This window comes from Oryctolagus cuniculus, chromosome 5 (genome assembly GCF_051225735.1).
Source record: "Oryctolagus cuniculus isolate XC-2025 breed Fujian yellow rabbit chromosome 5, ASM5122573v1, whole genome shotgun sequence".
NCBI lineage: Eukaryota > Metazoa > Chordata > Mammalia > Lagomorpha > Leporidae > Oryctolagus > Oryctolagus cuniculus.
In genome coordinates, this window is record NC_142871.1 from 156,931,050 (window position 1) to 156,943,866 (window position 12,817).

The 12,817-nt window shown below is 46.1% G+C and overlaps 1 long non-coding RNA gene across 1 annotated transcript; it reads right to left on the reverse strand.

The window, feature by feature from the left end:
* Positions 1 to 9,298: 9,298 nt before the first annotated feature.
* Positions 9,299 to 11,388, reverse strand: LOC149126819 (uncharacterized). The gene is made up of 2 exons (XR_016234278.1): positions 10,891 to 11,388; positions 9,299 to 9,575 (listed from the first exon to the last, which is right to left on the reverse strand). It is a non-coding gene; the product is annotated as an uncharacterized LOC149126819 (long non-coding RNA).
* Between the last annotated feature and the right edge of the window lie 1,429 nt (positions 11,389 to 12,817).

Genomic DNA, 12,817 nt, shown 5'->3' on the forward strand with positions numbered 1-12,817 from the left:
AAGCTGGAAAGATCAAAAGAGTTAACATATGCAAGGTGCTTAGACAAAGATTTGGAAAATAAAGTCTACTAAGTAGCTGTACAAACTGTGGTTTGTTTTGTTTGCTCTCTGTGTGTGTGTGTGTGTGTGTGTGTTTATTTGAAAGTCAGAGTTACAGGGAGAAACAGAGAGAGATCTTGCATCTGTTGGTTCACTCTCCAGATGGCCGTGACCTCCAGGGCTGAGCCAGGCTGAAGCCAGGAGCCAGGAGCTTCTTCCAGGACGATCACCTGGGTCCAGGGACCCACAGACTTGTTTTTTTCCACTACTTTTCCCAGGCCATTAGCAGGGAGCTGCATAGGAAGTGCAGAAGCTGAGACACAAATTGCCACCCTTAGGGAATGCCAGCATTGCAGGCAGAGGCTTTACCCATTACGCCACAATAACCTTATTAACCTATAATTCATAGATCTTGCAATCCACACATTTTAAGTGTATAATTCAGTGGTTTATTTTTATATGTTATAAAAATCCCCATTTCCTGTAGCTATCACTCTCTTACTCCCCTACATTCCATACCAAGCCCTAAGCAGCCACTGAGCTACTTTCTGTTTCTACAGATTGGCCTGTTCTGCACAGTTCCTGTAAATAGAATCATGCACTAAGTGGTCTTTGTGACTGGTTTCTTTTACTTAGCATAACACTATCAGATTTTCTTTATGGTGTAGCATGTATCAGTACTTGGTGTTGCTGAGTAATATTCCATGGTGGGGGATACACCCAATAACCAACTGGTGGACATTTGGGCGATTTCCACATGTTGGCCATTATGACTAATGCTGCTTTAAACACCCCTGTACCAATTCTTATCCAGTGATACATTTTCATTTCACTTGGGCATTTTATTTCCCTAGATATAGAATTGTAGGGTCCTATAGTAACTGTTTAGTCGTTTGAGGACCCATCAGACCATTTTCCAAAATGGCTGCATCACTGTTCACTCCCAGCAGCAATGTATGAAGGTCCCAATTTTTTTTAACAGCTTTACCAACATTTGTTGTTATCTGACCTTGTGATTCTAGCCATTCCAGTAGATACAACGTGACATTTCATTGGGGTTTTGCGTTTCATTTCCTAATGACTAATGCTGTTGACCATCTGTGCATGTATGAGTGGCTTTTTATTATAAGAGATGTATTCCTGATGTTTCGGGAAATCTTCTAGCTCCAGAAACACCCTAAGAATATATCAAGATCCTGGGTCGCTGTGAGAGTTTGAGGATCTCGTTCACTTCAGCTTGACCCTTGCAGTGTGAAGACAATAGCCGAGTTAGTAATGTTATACTAATCAGCTGAAACTAGGCAAGTAGGATATTACATCTTGAATTCAGCCAGGCCCTGCGTTAGCTCCCATGTCTTCCCAGGACTCAAAGATCACAATTTGGATTTTCTCAAATTCTGCTTCCTTTTCATGTATGCAGGCTCCCATCGTAATGTCTTCTATGATTCACACAGCAGTAACTGTACATGAAGGTCAAAGTCTTAACACATCCTGCAAAGGAGCTCCTTAAACCAGCCAAAGCAGTTTAAGCTGCTTTGAACAAATTAATAATTTCTTTCCATTACCTCAATCGTTAAATGAGATTCCTAATATCTAATGTATAGGGCTCTTGCCAGGAACAAATGAGATTATATATATATATAAAATATACATACTATGTATATGTATAAAAAAATCAGGCTGTGGTAAATGTAGATATATCTATGGGTTGCTTTTCTGTAGACATTATTCTATTTAAAGTCACCTGTGGGGAGTGAGTGGGCATTTAGCCCAAGAGTTTAGGCACCTGTGTTCCACCTGGGCTCAATTCTTGGCTCTGGCTCCCGACTCCAGCTTCCTGAAAATGCAGACCTTGGTAGGCAGTGGGTCTGGCTCGAGTACTTGGGTTCCTGTCATCCATGGAGAGAAAAAGCTCCTGGTCATTAGGGCATTTGGGGAATGAACCAGCAGATGGGAATTAGCTCATTCTCTCTCTCTCTCCCTCCCTCTCTCTCTCTCTCTCTCTCTCTTTCTCTTTCTCCCTCCTTCCTTCTCTCTCTCCCTTTCTCAAGTAAATACATTTTTAAATTTGCAGATTAACTCTCTAACCTCAGGGGGCCAATGTTGCACAGGAGGCCAACCAAGAACACAATTTGCTGGGATGTGAAAAAATACAAGGGTACTTCCAAAAGTTCATAGAAAATGGAATTAAAAGATAAATTTACTTAGGCATAAAAACAATGTTGAAATCATATATATAAGTGGTCTTCAAAAAGTTCATGGAAATGCGTATTATGAAAAAACTATGGGTGGATTTCAACTTATTTTTGCACCAACATCAGCGTATCTCTTAATTGCCTCTCTATGAACATTTTGAAGTACTTTTGTAAGGGAGAGGGACTCCAGACCCACAGGCACCAAATGGACCTGGCTGAGTTTCCAAGAGCTCTTCCATTTGATCACACTCGGAGAGGGCACCAAAGAGAAGCGCTGGGCAACCCTCCCACCCTCCCTGGCCGGCCTTGACCCTTCCCTGGCCTTGCTGAGACTGTCTGAGCCGCTAAAGGAGACTCCGACTGCACAAAGTTATCCAGCTCTGCAGAGAAGAGCCGCATCCACACAACTGAATGCGTTCTGCAGCCACGTTTCCACCTGATGGACTGGCTGGAAGGCCAGGTGATTTCGCAGCCTGGTCACTTACTGCCATCTATGGGTAGAACATTAAAAGTGACCTAAGGGGAAATGAAAGTGTCCCACTTCATTAATGTACACATAACTGTAATTCCACGGAAAGTCCCAAAGAGACTTTCTGTCGATTCATTGTTCTTTCTTGTACACAGAAATCCAAGGAGGAAGAACTGGGATGTTTAATGACCTTACAATAAACATCATCGAATCCATCGGAGAGCTTAGAGAGCAAACTATTCTATCAGTTTGAAAAATGAGATGATTCTGAATTGTCTAGCCCACTACTGCCTCTAGCTGGGAATGAACTCAAAAGGAGAGATCAAATTAGGTTAACAGATTTTCAAAAATAAAAAATTACATTGCTTTAACTAAAAAAATAAGCGCATCAAGACCTATCAGAGCAGAAAAACTGCATTTGTCATGGTTACCATGGAATTAAGCTCTTCACAATTATTGGAAATAGTGCTTTCTTCACACACCTAGGTATTTCTGCATTCGCAGGCACGAGAATGAGCTTTGATGAGAAAACCTCCACTGAGGCCTGAAGTATTTATACTAACGTCGCAAACACGTATAAAACTTTTCCAGTGCTGCCTCCAAACCTTTGAAAAAGATAGAAAATATAATCTCTGATTCACCAAAACGCACACACATTCACAGATCTTTTGAGCTTATGTGGTCTGCCAATTTTAGATGAATTTATTATGTCTGAGATAGGCTGAATAAAACAGGAAAATGGAGACTGGCAACTTTGGTTGTAGAGATGGAAGTAGACACTCTACACACATATGTCTTTAAGTGGTCATCACAGGTCTAACTGTCATCCTTTCTCTTAATTGATAAGAGATCCTAGAAAGTAGAAATAATTTCATTTATCCTTTTATATTCCTAGGCTATCCCAGTCAATGAAATTTAGACAATACATTTTTGTAGAAATAGAGTCAATAAAAATGCATTTTGTACCTGCTATGCCAGTTCTGGGCATTGTTGCAGATAAAAGAAATGGAGGGAGGAGGGGAGGGACTCAGCATGTGAGCAATTGATGGATGCTCACTCCAGCGATGCAGCCATACTGTCCAGCTGCAGAATTAGCATCTTATTGGGAGAATAAGCTCAGTCAAGGACCTTTCATTTGGGCTAATGTATTTGTCATCGTAAAGCCCACATTATCTCGAAGGTCTGATGCATGGGGACTGCAGTGCAGTGGGGTGAGACTCAAGTGGACAACTGACTACTTTCAGCTGGAGAAGATAGTATCACCTTCGAGAAGAATTAAAACATTCCCATCTACTTTACTTATAGCTGTATTTCTATGCTTGGGACAGTTCTTGGCACACGATTCTCTCTAAGTGTGTATCGACTAGAATATTAACATCATGTCCTTGAACTGGAGGCATTCCATGGCACACTTGTGAACATGAAAGAGGGAATGATTCCCCCAAGGTCATTTCACAGAAATTACTTGAATTCCAACTGACATCCGAATGTTTGATTGCCAAGATCTCACGGTTAGTCATTAGACCAGACCCATTATACTGCTTGGATCTCAGATTCCAGTCTTACGGATGCTAGCAAATAAATGCAAAGAGACAGAGTGAGCCCATCGTGTTGTCACCTGCCTTTGCCACAGCCAACCTCCGTCCACCTTCTGTCTGGTGCTATCCGGAGGGTTCTGTGATCATCGCTGAATTACATAACCATCCAAATGAGATGGTTCTTCCATCTGTTAGGGCCATCAGAGCCCCTGTGTAGTGAATTTCAATTTAAGGAGCTTTACGTCCCATCTGGAGCAAGGAGGATTCATTCGTATATAAGAGGAAAAGATCATTGTGATTTTAACCTGGTTTTAATGGAAATGACTCAATTCAAATGTAAATTTTTAAATGGTGTTTAAATATTGTATGTTTCAGCACACTGAGATAGAATCATCTCGCCAACAATTAGTTTCAAAGGCACATTTTCACAGCAGTAAGTGCTCATTAAACATCAACCATACATACGAGAATTCTCATCACAGTATTTTTTGTAACAGGAACAAACTTGGAACTAAACCAAATGTCCATCAAAGGAGAAGGATAAAGAAACCGCGTTATGTTCATACCATGCCGCCATGAAAAAGAATGATGTAGATAACGTGTGTCAGTGTGACAAGATGTCAAAGATAGAGCAGTAAATAAAAAAAGCAAGATGCAGCTTTCTTTTTTTTTTTTTTTTTTTTTTTTTTTTTTTTTTTTTTTTTTTTTTTTTTTTTTTTACAGGCTGAGTGGATAGTGAGAGAGAGAGAGACAGAGAGAAAGGTCTTCCTTTGCCGTTGGTTCACCCTCCAATGGCCGCCGCGGCCAGCGCGCTGCGGCCGGCGCACTGCGCTGATCCGATGGCAGGAGCCAGGAGCCAGGTGCTTTTCCTGGTCTCCCATGGGGTGCAGGGCCCAAGCACCTGGGCCATCCTCCACTGCACTCCCTGGCCACAGCAGAGAGCTGGCCTGGAAGAGGGGCAACCGGGACAGAATCCGGTGCCCCGACCGGGACTAGAACCCGGTGTGCCGGCGCCGCAAGGTGGAGGATTAGCCTAGTGAGCCACGGCGCCGGCCTAAGATGCAGCTTTCAATACTGACAATTATGTCGCTGTGCACACATCAATGTCAGTATATGCAATAAATGTCAGTAGATGTGAATCGAAAAATCTGGAGGAATAGGAAATAAACTATAATCAGTAATTCTCTGGGAAATAGCAGGGGCCAATGTCACTTTTAGCTTTAGATATGATCTCTGTGTGGGTAAACTTTACAATGATCACAGACTACTTCTGTAGCTTAAGAAATGCTCGTTTTATTTCATCTGAAATACAAAAAGAATAATAAGTCAATTTAAATGAATAAATGAACTGAAAGTTGAAAATGATAGCTTGTATGTAAACTGAACATGGCCCTTTTAGAAAACTATTGTACATCACAAGCATTGCAAAAGTGTATATACTTTAGCCCAGTAAATCTTCAATATAAAAAATTGTTCACTCATAAAGATGCTTGTTAAATGGCATACAACAGTAAAAAATTGGAAGCAACCCAAGCAATTTACAGAAGAATAGTTAAACTGCCACTTCCCATAAAACAGTATGCAGTCACTAATACTGTGTTAGTAAGATTATGCAATAACGCGAATGGCTGTTGTGTCACACCAGTAAGGAGAAATGGTGTCTTCATTTTGTGTTGCTGTAACAACATACCTGAGGCTGGGTGATGTATGAAGCTCACGGTGTTGCAGGTTCAAGAGCACTATACTAACACCTGCCTGGTCCTAGAGGGCTTCCCAGAAATGATTTAATAGCAGCAGGTGTGTATTCAAAACCTGGAGTGGTGCACGTGAAGAGAGGTGCCACAGGGCTGCCAGCTTCCTCCTAACACCCCACGTCATAAAACAGATCTATTCCCCGCATAATCCTTCCCACGGAGGTGCCCCAAGGCCTAGCCATCTTCCACAAGGCCCTGCTCAAACCATATGCAAGCCACAGCCAGAAGCAAATGTGGAATTAAATATTCAGATATAAGCAGTAATATTTCACTATGGAAAAGAAAACTTACCAGAGCTGGGAGCAATGTTTACATTGTATCATTCTTGGTTATTTTTGCTCTTTCTACATTTTCACATTTTCTAATTAAGCATTGACTACATTTGTAACAGAAAATAAGGCAGTCATGGGCTGGTATTTGGGTGGTGGTTAAGATGTCAACTGGGGGCCAGCGCCGTGGATCAATAGGATAATCCTCCGCCTGCAGCGCCGGCACCCCGGGTACAAGTCCCGGTTGGGGCGCTGGATTCTGTCCCGGTTGCTCCTCTTCCAGTTCAGCTCTCTGCTGTGGCCCGGGAGTGCAGTGGAGGATGGCCCAAGTGCTTGGGCCTTGCACCTGCATGGGAGACCAGGAGAAGCACCTGGCTCCTGGCTGCAGCAGCCACTGGGGGGTGAACCAATGGAAAAAAAAGACCTTTCTCTCTGTCTCTCTCTCTCACTGTCCACTCTGCCTGTCCAAAAAAAAAAGAAAAGAAAGAAAGAAAGATGTCAACTGGGACCCAAAAAGAACTGCTCGGGTCCAAGCCTTGGCTCTGCTTCTGATTCCAGCCTCCTGCTTATGCACACCCTGGTGATGGCTCAGAGACATGGGTGCCTGCCACCCACGTTGAAGACCAGCATTGCATGCTAAGCTCCCAGCCTCAGCTGTTGCTAGCATTTGGGGAGTGAATCAGCAAACAGAAAACCTCTCTTCTCTGCCCTGACTCTCTCAACCCTTGCCTTTCAAATAAATTGAAAACTCTTTAAAAAATGTTACTGGTGCACTCACAGCTATTGACGAAATATTAAATACAGTGACACTCTTGACCACTAACCTGGCTTATAAATTTATTCACATTACTTTTCTTTGATTGGACCTTGCCTTCATTTTAAGGAGAAGCAGGTTCTAATCCACCGACATGAGGTTTTCTGGAGCAAATCACTCAGTTTCTGTCAAATTCAAGTGAATTCAGCTGAAGGAGAAATAATTTATGAAAAAGCACTTTCCCACAAACGGAGGCACACTCTCGTCAAGAGGAAGCTTAGCTTTAGAAGTGAGCGTCAAGTGCTCGTGGAAGCGGTCAACAACCTCGACATCGAGAGAATTGAGGGGGCTGGTGCTGTGGCTCAGCGGGTGAAGCTGCCACTGCAGTGCCGGCATCCCACTGGGGCACCAGTTCGAGTCCCGGCCACTTCACTTCCAATCCAGCTCTCTGCTGTGACCTGGGAAAGCAGTAGGAGATGGCCCAGATCCTTGGGCCCCTGCACCCACATGGGAGACCCGGAAGAAGCTCCCGGCTCCTGGCTTCAGATTGGCACAGCTCTGGCCATTGCAGCCATTTGGAGAGTAAACCAGTGGATGCAAGACCTCTCTCCCTCTCTCTCTGCCTCTCCTCCTCTCTCTATGTAACTCTGACCTTCAAATTACTTAATTAAAAAAAAGAGAGAGAGAATTGAGGTCCACTCATGTTTCAGACACTCAACACGCATTTCTCTCTGCCAGTTATTCAATTTCTGCCCTTGGAAAAAAACTACGTTGAACTAAAATCTGAATTTTACATTTAGCATTCTCCTAAAGCAAAGAAAGTGTGAGTAGAATGAAGTAGCTACTGTGTGTTAGGAATGTTCAGGGGTATTCAAAAAGTTCACGTGAAATGTGGATTATTAAAAAAATGCACATGGATTTCAAACTTTTTGCATCAAAATAAACTAATCTTTTTATTTTAGATTTATTTATTTATTCAAAAGGCAGAGTTACAGAGAGAAAGAGAGGGAGACACACAGAGAGATCTTCCATCCACTAATTCACTCCCTAAATGGCCACAACAGGCAGGGCTGGGCCAGGCCGAAGCCAAGAGACAGAAGCTTCACCTGAGTCTCCCATGTGGGTGCAGGGGTCCAAACACTTGGGCCATCTTCCACAGCTTTCCCAGGTTAGCAGGGAGCTGGATTGGAAGTGGAGCAACTGGGGGGCCGCCACTGTGGCGTAGCTGGTAAAGCCACCTGCAGTGCTGGCATCCCATATGGCCCATCCCGCTCTCTGCTGTGGCCTGGGAAAGCAGTGGAAGATGCAAGTGCTTGGGCCCCTGCACCCATGTGGGAGACCCAGAAGAAGCTCCAGGCTCCTGGCTTAGGATCAGCCCATCTCTGACTGCCACAGCCATTCAGGGAGTGAACAAGTGGATGGAAGACCTCTCTCTCTTTCTCTCTCTCTCTCTCTCTGGCACTCTGCCTTTCAAATGAATAAATCTTTTTTAAAAGAAAAGACAGCATGGCACACTCCCCCCTCTCACATCCCATTGGCTAGAGCTAGCCACGAGGCCCCAACAGCACAGCAAGGAGCTGGATCACAGTGAATGAGTGTCCAGTCCCGCGGGACAGCAACTGGGGCCGAGCACCTAGAAGGAGAAATGAAAGGGACAGGAGACACAAGGATGGCAGCAAGACAGGTGCCGATCAAGCTGCGACTTTATTTTTCAACCACACACTTATATATCATCGAGGCAGGGTATCGGGAGGGGGAAGGAGGAGGGGCTTATCTTGTAGCTGCAATGCTAATGCAAGTAGGGGAAAGGTTACAAGGCCTTAAGGCACAAGGTCACACAAGATTGCGTTATCAGTACTATCAGGTCTGGCCTGTCCAGCCCTGTCTCTCAACTAAGAGGTCACATGCTGCGTGGTCCCCGACATATCCCCCTTTCTTATCAATTAAACAGAAATGGCTACCGGTTAGGCCAAGCATGATGAGCGAGCAGTGCCTGTCTTAGGAATCGACCCGGGGCTCCATCACCTCTTACCCGTCATTGGATATCCTTGCCAGTCCCCAAGGACTCCTGTCTTAGGTGGGTGAGGTTCCGGGAAGGTGCCCGTCATTGGCTTACTGCTCGTTTTATTGATAGGCCTGGGGCCCTTCCTGGGCTCCCGACTGGGGCAGCAGCAGACCGAAGGGGAGAGTCAGTTGTTGGAGGGACTGTGACCTCACTGGCCAGACTTCACCGGCCAGAGAGAGAGATAACGTTTTCCATGGGATCTTCCATGGCCAGACTTTGGTAATGTATTTGAATTGGTCTGGCTGCTAAATTATCTACTTGTTGTCTGATAAAGGTCATCAGCCTATTGAGGAGACAAGGACCTATAGATAGCACAACAAGCAACCCAACAATGGGGCCTAAAAGCGGTAGCAAATAGGGAAGCAGTCCATTCCATCCAGTCCAAAAGGGATTTTCAGCCATGGCACGTCGACGACGCTCCAGATCTTCTTGAAGTGTCTTGATTTTATCACGAACAATGCCGGACTTGTTAGCATAAAAACAGCATTTTTCCTGTAAAGCCAAGCAAATACCTCCCCGTTCAGCAGTAAGCAAGTCTAAGCCTCTACGATTTTGTAGAACCACTTCCGCTAGGGAATCAATTTGATCTTGAAGGTCCTGAATGGTGGTGGATAGGGTCTGCACATCATTAATAAGTTGTTGGGACAATTCTCTATATTTGTGGACCGCGATTCCTAGTCCTGTGGATCTATTATGCCCCCTGAGCAGGTACAAGGGTGGTGCTGTTGAAGGTATTTTTGAATGCCCTGAGGGTTGTCAAGCCCTGTAAAGACTGGTGGAGCCCAATGGATGGTGTAGATTGCCATCATCAGGAGAGCAAGGCTGAGGGCCATTGTATTAGGGCCCTTTGGAGGGGTTAATCAGTGAGCCCTCAGGAAATGTAGCAGGGGAGGAGAGAATAGAGAGAAGATAAGATACTCAAATAGCAACAATGGCCAAGGTCAGGAAGTTTAGCACAAAGAGCGCATGATTCAATCGGTCGCGGGGAGAGGCAAAAGACAAGGAAGTGGCTTCAAGCCGAGTGAGCCAAGTTTTTAGTGTTTGATGGGCTCTTTCAACGATTCCCTGTCCCTGTGGATTGTAGGGAATTCCTGTAATGTGGTTAATATGGAGCGCCTCACAAAATTGTTTAAACTTAGTGCTGACATAAGCAGGACCATTGTCTGTCTTAATCTTAACAGGTTTTCCCAGTACAGAAAGAGCTGTGATAAGGTGCGAATAACATCCTTAGCAGCTTCTCCTGTGTGGGGGGAGGCAAAGACAAAGCCACTATAGGTGTCTATAGAGACATGGAGATACTTTAGTTTGCCAAATTTTGGGAAGTGTGTGACATCCATTTGCCACAGTTGATTAGGGAGAAGACCACGCGGATTGACTCCCAAATGCGGTACAGGTTGGCTTGTAACACATGAGGGGCATTTTTTGACTATTTCACGAGCCTGTTCTCGTGAAATTTTACAAAACAAACGGAGAGATTGAGCATTTAAGTGATGCAACCTATGCAAGTTTTGAGCTTCCTGTACTGATCCCACAATTATGGGGAAGGTAAGCCTTGTAGCAGCATCTGTCTGGGCATTACCTTCTGAGTTCTGAGCTTTCTGCACTGATCCCACAGTTGTGGGGAAGGTAAGCCTTGTAGCAGCATCTGCCTGGGCATTACCTTCTGAGTTCTGAGCTTTCTGCACACTCAAAAAATGCCTTTAGATCCTTATTTTTAACCCGAACTCCTCGTGTCTTGAGGGCCTCCCTGAGACCCGAAATGAACATTTCCCGTGACGATAATGCCTGTCCCATGGCTGTCACTTACCTTGCGCCGTCTTCACTCCGCAGCGTCGACCGATGCTAATGATCTCGGGTGGGCAGTTCCGAGCCGGTCGCACAATCACTTGGATCCAAGTTTTCCTCCTGGAAGGCGGCGTTCCTCCAATCTTACAGGCACTCGAACCCCAAGGGCCGCACTCGAGCCCCTCGTTGGGCGCCAGTTGTCCCGTCCCGCGGGACAGCAACTGGGGCCGAGCACCTAGAAGGAGAAATGAAAGGGACAGGAGACACAAGGATGGCAGCAAGACAGGTGCCGATCAAGCTGCGACTTTATTTTTCAACCACACACTTATATATCATCGAGGCAGGGTATCGGGAGGGGGAAGGAGGAGGGGCTTATCTTGTAGCTGCAATGCTAATGCAAGTAGGGGAAAGGTTACAAGGCCTTAAGGCACAAGGTCACACAAGATTGCGTTATCAGTACTATCAGGTCTGGCCTGTCCAGCCCTGTCTCTCAACTAAGAGGTCACATGCTGCGTGGTCCCCGACAAATGAGCACGCAGGCAATTGGCCAGCACGAAGCAGCTATGACGGCAGGGGACTTCGCTTCCTCTCTCACTGTCAGTGCCTCCGACTGAGCTCATTCTCCCTGGGAATGTACTGTCTATCCCTGTGTTGGCCGGCAGTGGCATCTTGTAGAGGGCTGAAATCCAGGTCCTGGAGTGTGTCAATCTTCTTAGATTAAAGGAAGGATGTGGCCCAAGACAAGGTGGGAAGTTTCTTGAATCGTAACCTGAGCTTGCCCACTAGCACCCCCTCAACAATATGCCCACCTGCATGCACATATGTGTATACATACATATGTGTACACGTGCATATGATCATGTGCACATACGTGGGTGCACATGCCTACAGGTGTGCATGCACACGACCTGTGTGCCAATGCATACATGCACCCATGCACACACATGTACACCTCATGATGCTGACCCTCAAGTAAACTTTCATTCTCTGTCCCAGACTCTGGTCCCTCAAGGTCAACTTCCCCCTGCTCACAATCACCTCCTGCTCACGGTGTGGAGGGGAGGGGAAGCAGCACGGGCAGGAACGCTCAGGAGGGGATGGGTCAGCCAGCTCCATGGCCTCCCGGTGTGATCCCTGCACAGGGCAGATGCAGCTGTGAGCTGGGCACGAGGGCAGGCCGTGCGGCGCCAAGGCGATGCAGCAGGAGAAAGTGGAGTTTGCGCTCCCCTCTCCCAGTCTGTGGGGCGCAGAGACCCCTGTCTCACTCCCACCTCTTCCCCCACCAGCCCTCCTCCTCCCCCCCCTCCCGAGGGACCACCCTGCTCTCTCTTGTTGCTTCCTTCACTTCTGTGCCACGCGCTGGGCTATGGGGCTGAGAGGAGGCAGGGCCTTTCCTAGGTCCTTGGCTGCCATCAGGCAAGTCCAGGGCCTTTCTCCTGCAGGTTCTGAATACCTCATGGGAAACAGGTAAGGGCCCCAAGACAGGGAGCTTCCCTGGCAACGCTGGACCTCTTCTTTCTCCTGGTTTTTCCTTTTTTTTTTCTTTAAGATTTTTTTTAAAGATGGCGACTCCATCCGGATTTTCTACATGGGTAACAGGAACCCAAGAACTTGGGCCATCTTCTGCTGCCTTCCCGGGTGCATGAGCAGGGAGCTGGATTGGAAGTGAAGCAGTCGGGACTCCAACAGGCACTCATGGGATACCAGCATTGTAGACAGCAGCTTAACCTGCAGCGCCACAATGCTGGCCCCTTTCTCTGTTTCTTTATGGGTACCAAGGACTGGCACATAGCAACAGCTCACAAAGTCACTTGGCCTTCTTGTCCTCCTTCACAAGAGGGACACTTCTCCCAAAATACAAAGTCCCACCCCTAGGCATACTTCGTCATTCCCGGAAGAGCCTGACCCCATCTTCTACTAAGGGGCTTTCAGATCTGCACTGTGCCTAG